Source organism: Mustela putorius, unplaced genomic scaffold, assembly GCF_011764305.1.
Source record: "Mustela putorius furo isolate JIRA1106 unplaced genomic scaffold, ASM1176430v1.1 tig00003937_pilon_pilon_pilon, whole genome shotgun sequence".
In the NCBI taxonomy this organism is placed as follows: domain Eukaryota; kingdom Metazoa; phylum Chordata; class Mammalia; order Carnivora; family Mustelidae; genus Mustela; species Mustela putorius.
The window spans coordinates 7,767,930-7,774,457 of NW_025422082.1; the positions used below are offsets into that span (position 1 = coordinate 7,767,930).

A 6,528-nucleotide genomic window follows, 5' to 3' on the forward strand; every position below is an offset into this window, starting at 1 on the left:
TGTAGATTCTAAAAATAAATAAATAAACAAAAAGCAGAAAAAGATCCATAAGTACAGAGAACAAACAGATGGTTGCTGTAGGGGTGGAAGGAGGGCAGTGAGAGGATGGAAAAAATGTGTAAAAGAGAGTGGGATGTAACAGTTCCAGTTATGGCATGAATAAGTTAGGGGTAAAAGGTACAATAAGGAAATAAAGTCATTGATATTTTAATAGTCTCATATTGGGACAGATAATAGCTACACTTGTGGTGAGGATAGCATAATGGATAGATTTTTTGAATCACTATCTTGTTACACCCGAGACTAATGTAACATTGTGTGTCAACTACAATAAAAAAAATGAGAGAAGATACAAATTAATAATATCAGAAATGAATTAGGGAACATCATGACTGACCCTACAAATGTTTAACAGACAAAAATCAATACCAAAAACTCTGTACCCATAGATTTGGACCATTAGATGAAGAAATTCTCTGAAAGACACAAACTATAATACTCAGGAAGAAATAGGTACCCTGAATAGCGATATGTCTACTAAAAAAATTAATTTGTGGTTCAAAATTTTCTGTCAGAATTTAATTCTGTGATTCAAAACAATTTTTAAAAATTAAGTGCTGATGTTTTCTTTGCTAAAATCTACCAAATATTTAAAAAAGAAATACACTAATTCTCCAGTCTTGTTTGGAAAATAGAGGAGAGGAAATACCTCCAAAGTCATATATGAGGTCATGACTACCAAACACTAAGACTACATATTGACATTATAAGTAAAGTATATTAAAGAGTTTTCATGAGAATATTCATGACCAACCTCAACAGAATTTTAAACAAACCAGATTTAGTACATAGATTGAAAAAGTACACACAAAATGAAAAGGAGTATGTAAAATTACCTCTATTCATAGATTACTCAATTCTAAAGAGTACACAAAATGTACCTGGAACTAGTGGGGTCAGCAAGGGCCAAAATAAAAGGTTAAACTACAGAAGTAAATTGCATTCCCATGAAATAGCAATGAACATAACAATTCAAAATGAAAAGAAAAAATCATTTAAAAGTAATACACACAAAGAAAAATATTTAGGTACAATTCTAGCAATGGATCGATATATAGAGATGTCTATATATATTCTGTATACTGGAAACTAAAAAGAGAAAAAAGAAAAAAATGAGTAAAATAAAACAACATAACTAAGGAAAAAAGAAATATATAATGTTCATGTATCTGAAGACACAAGATTGTTAAGATATGAATTTTCCCTAATATTATCTACCATTTCTACACAATTCTAACAAAAATCCCAGAAATTTTTTTGGGGGGTAAATATCAACAAGCTAATACTAAATTTATATTAAAATGCAGATAAACAGAAATAGTCAAAATAAGTATAAAAAGAACAAGTTAAGGGACTCACAATTTCATGACAATTTGAAGGTACAGTAATGGAAACAGAATAGTATTGGTGAACAGATCAATGAAATAGGACACAAAATGCAGAAATGGACCCATGTAAATGTAATCAACTGATTTCTTCAAAAAGGGCAAAGGATGTGAATCAACTGGAATCCTAATACCTTGTTGGTGGAAAACTAAAATAGCAGGGCCACTTTGGAAGGCAGTCTGGCAATGTTTTATAAAGTTAAATATACATGTATCATATAACAGCTATCCCATTCTTGGGTATTTCTTCAGAAGAAATGAAAACATGTTCATGCAAAAACTCATCTGACAGTTTATGGCAGCTTTATTTCCTCGAAAAAAAGCAACCCTTACATTCTTCAACTGGTGATATGTAAACAATGTGGAATATTTGTATGATTATAATACTTACAAATAAAAGGGAAGAAAAACTATTGAAGAAGTAACAACATATGTATATTTCAAATGTATTTTGTTAAATAAAAGAAGCCAGACGCCAAACCCACATTGCTTTACTGCATTTATATGCCATTCTGCCAAAGGCAAAATTATAAAAACTGAAAACATCACTGGTTACAAAGGGGCTGAGAGTTGGGGTTAAACTGATTGCAAAGTGATACTAATAAACTTTGGGGGGAATTCAAGTTTTCAACATTTTCATTATGATGGCATTACTTGACAATAACTGCCAAATTCAGGGAACAGAGTACAGTTTAAATTAGACCTTAATAAACCTGATTAAACAAAAGGTAAAAAGCAATACTGAAAAATGTAGTTTTAGAAAATATATTACTTCTATTAGGCAACTATTTCTTAAATAAGAATAGAATAAATAAGAAGAAAGGAAAAAGCATAAAGCAGAAGACTATCAAATTTCATACTACTAAATTTATTTATTTATTTATTTATTTATTTGAGAGAGAGAGAAAAGAGAGACGGTGAGTGGCTGAGTCAGGGCAGAAGGAGAGGGAGGGAGGAAATCTTACAAAGCAATTTTCATGCCCAGCACAAAGCCTGATGTGGGGCTCAATCTCACAACCCTGAGATTATGTCCTGACACAAAATCAAGAGTTAGATGGTGATCTGACTGAGCTACCCAGGCACCCCTGTATTACTACATTTCAAGATATTCAATGGCTGCCATAAAAATGCAAATATTATAGACTCTAAATTGAGATAATATATTTAAAATAAAATCTGTGAAAATATTAGTACTTTGTAAGTAAAATATTTTATACAAGAGAATATTTACAAACCAAATAGAAAAATCAACATGAGATGCAGAAAACATAGGAGAACATAAATATATAATGCAAATATTAACAGACCTGAGGGGATATATAGACAACAATACAGTAATAGAAGAATACCCCACTTTCAACAATGGACAGAAAATCACTAAGGAAACAATGGGTTTAAATGACACATTAGATTAGATGGACATGACAGATATTTATAAAACATTCTATCCAAAATCAGCAGAACACACATTTTTATCAAGCTAACACAATATTTTCTGGGAGATTATATGTTGGGTCACAAAACAAGTCTTAATAAATTTAAGAAGATAGAGATCATGTCAAGCATCATTTCCAACCACAATGGTATGAAATTAGAAGCCAGTTACAAAAAGAAAATTGGGCATTAACATATGTGTAAACAAAACATGTTACTGAACAACCAATGAGTCAAAGAAGAAATAAAAAGAGAAATAAAACAAACAGAGAGATACAATATTCCAAAACTAATGGGATCCAGCAAAAGCAGTTCTACAGCAAGTTCATAGTGATAAACAGCTACACTTAAAAAAAAAGGAAAAGTTCAAATAAAGAATCTGACTTTATACCTCTTAGAATAGGAAAAAAATGAAAAAAAATGTAAATCTTAGTACAAAGAAGGAAACAAAGGTCAGAGTTGAAATAAATGAAACAGAGACCAAGAAACAACGGAAAAGATTAATGAATCTAAGAGCTTATTCAAACAAAACAGGCAAACCATTAGCTAGATTTACTAAGAGGAAAGAGAATATCAAAATACATAAAATTAGAAATGAAGGAGACATTACTGTATATCCTTTGATATACAAAATAATCAAATTATCATATGAGACTGTTATGCACACTTACATGCCAACAAATTGTACAACCTACAAGAAATGGACAAATTCCTAGAAACATGAAACCTTCACAGACTAAATCCTGAGAAATAGAAAATCTGAACAGATGGATTACTAGAAAGGAAATTGAATCTGTAATCAAAAAACTCTCAACAAAGACAACTCCAGGTCTAGAGGCCTCTCTGGGAAATTTTATCATACTTTTATTAAAGAATTACCAATTCTTTTAAAACTTTTAAAAAATTGAAGAGGAGCGTGCTATGGAGCTGGAGCCCCAGGCCAGACCAAACTACGCTGGTAGCTGGCTGGGTAGAAACCACTTGCCCAGCCTACCAGTGGTGACACTGCTCTCTGTGAGGGAGGACCATAATGCTGAGGCCCTGTTTGCTATGGGTGGTAGCAGCAGGTGCCTCGGTCCTGCTGGCGGCCATGCCCTTGGCACAAAGATCTACACCAACTCCTGGGTGAGCATTCCAGGAGGCCCAGCTGTAGCTGACAGCCTGGCAAACAAGCATGACTTCTTCATCCTGGGCCAGATCTCAGCAAGTATTACCACTTCTGGCATGGAGAGGTGACAAAGCAGTCCCTCTTGCCTCACCAACCAGCAGCACAGTGGCCTCTAGAGAGAGCCTCAAGTACAGTGGATAGAGCAGCAGGTAGCAAAGCATTAGACCAAAGGGATGTGTACCAGGAACCCAGGGATACCATTTCTCCAGCACTGGTAGCTGTCTGCCATCACCAGTGGGACCTCAACATGAAGGAGGCCTGGGCTCACATTTATAGGAGTATGACATTGTGGCCTCAATTCTGGATGATGGCATTGAGAAGAATCACCCAAATTTGCAAGGCATTATGATCCTGGGGCCACCTTCAATGTCAATGACCAGGACCCCGAACCCCTGTCTCAGTACACACAGAAGAATGACAACTGGCATGGCACAAGGTGTGCAGGCCAGGAGGCTGAGGTGACCCATGATGGTGTCTGTGGCATAGGTGTGGTCAGACAGTGAGGTGACAGATGTAGTAGAGGCATGTTCCCTAGGCCTGAGCCCCAAACACATCCACATCTACAGTGCTAGCTGGGGTCCCGGGGATGACAGCAAGACCATGGATAGGTCTATGTACCTTGTTAGGAGGCCTTTCTCCTAGTAGGGAGAAAGGGCCACAGATGATGGGCTCCATCTTTGGGCCTCAGGAAATGGGGGCTAGGTGCATGACAGCTTTAACTGTGACAGCTATATCAACAGCATCTACATGCTGTCCATCAGCAGCATGACAAAGCTTAGCAATGTGTTCTGGTGCATCAAGGCCTGTTATCCACACCAGCCAGAGATTATAGCAGTGGCAAACAGAGCAAGAAGTAGATAGTGACTAGGGACTTGCAGTAGAAGTTAAGTGCACAGAGTCGCACCTGGTCACCTAGGCCTCTGCCCCATTGGCATCTGGCACCATCACTCTCGCCTTGAAGACAAAAAGAATGCTGCCTGGTGAGACCTCAAAGCTAGCCTACCTCATTGTTAATGACAGTTCACCAATGGTTTGGACAAAAAGTGAGCTATTCATAGGGCTATAGGCTGTTGGACACAGGTGCTATGGTGGCCCTGGCCTAGAACTGCATCAGGGATATTTACATCTAGGACATCAGGAAGCAGCAAGAAGTGCAAAATACTGTGACTGCTTGCCTGGAGGATCTCAGACATATCACACAACTGGAGCGTGCACAGTCCCACCTTACCCTGTCTTAAAATCATCATAGCAACCTGGCCATCCACCTGGTCAGCCCCATAAGCACCTGCTTCACCTTTCTGGCTGCCAGGTCAGACAGTTCTTCTACAGATGGGCTTAATAACTGGGCCTTCAAAACCATTCCTGGAATGAGGACCCCTCGGGGCAGTGGGTCCTGGAGACTGAAAATACCAGCAAAGACAACTTTGGGACACTAAGTTCACCCTTGTGCTGTGTATCACAGCTCTGAGGGCCTGCACATACCTCTTGAGAACAGCAATGACAAGACCCTCACTTCCAGCCAGGCCAATGTGGTGTGCACCTGGAGAGCTGTGTCCAGCATTGACCATCAGACTTCTACACACTATAGCACTGAGAATGATGTGGAGATCATTTGGGGCAGCGTTTTCTGTGCCCCCTGCCACACTTTGTGTGCCACATCCCAGGGATGGCCCCAACAGACTGCCCCAATTACCCCTGACACGCCTCCTTAAACCCCATGGAGCAGATGTGGTCCAAGCAGAACCAGAGCAGCCTTGAATCCCCTAGCAGCAGCTGCCCCCAGAGGTGGAGGTGGAGTCCCAGCTAAAGGGAAATAGCCCGAGGTGATGGCTGGCCTCAACTGTGCCTTCATCATGCTGGTTTTCATCACTGTATTCCTGGTCCTACAGATGCACTTGAGCTTCAGCTTCTGGAGGGTGAAGGTACACACTGGACTGTAGCCTCATATCCTACAAGGGGTTTCCCTCATCTGAAGTGTGGCAGGAAAAGTGTGCATCTGACTCAGAAGAGGATGAGGGCCAAGGTGAGAGAACCACTTTTCTCATAGACCATGAGCACCTGCTGCCTACCTATCCCCCTCCTTTGAGCATTTTTAAATTCATATATATATAAAATTTTATCTTAGGAATGGGTTCGGACCCCAGCTGGGAAGAAAATGGGCACAGACTGCTTCTCATCCTACACTAGGACTGCCTGACTGCCTGAGAAGAGGCCCCAGGAGCATCTGGGGGAAAGAGGAGGGCTTCACCCCATCTTCCAGGACCCCCTCCATATAGAGAAAGAAATGGAACATTTAAGGCAGCTTTCCAAGGTCCAGGCACTGCAGGATTTCCCTGAGGAGTGAAAAGGGTCAGGACTTGTCTTTCAGGATTCCTGACTTGGACTATAGGCTCTTACCCCTTCTCTCTCTCTAAAGCAGTAATGGCCCCATCCAGGCAGCAGAGGCTAGCCTAGGAGGAGTTTGAAGGAGAAGGGCTACCT

General features: G+C 39.5%; 1 pseudogene; it reads left to right on the forward strand.

Annotated features, from left to right (window-relative positions):
* Positions 1 to 3,909: 3,909 nt before the first annotated feature.
* Positions 3,910 to 6,159, forward strand: LOC106003407 (annotated as a pseudogene).
* Positions 6,160 to 6,528: the final 369 nt, after the last annotated feature.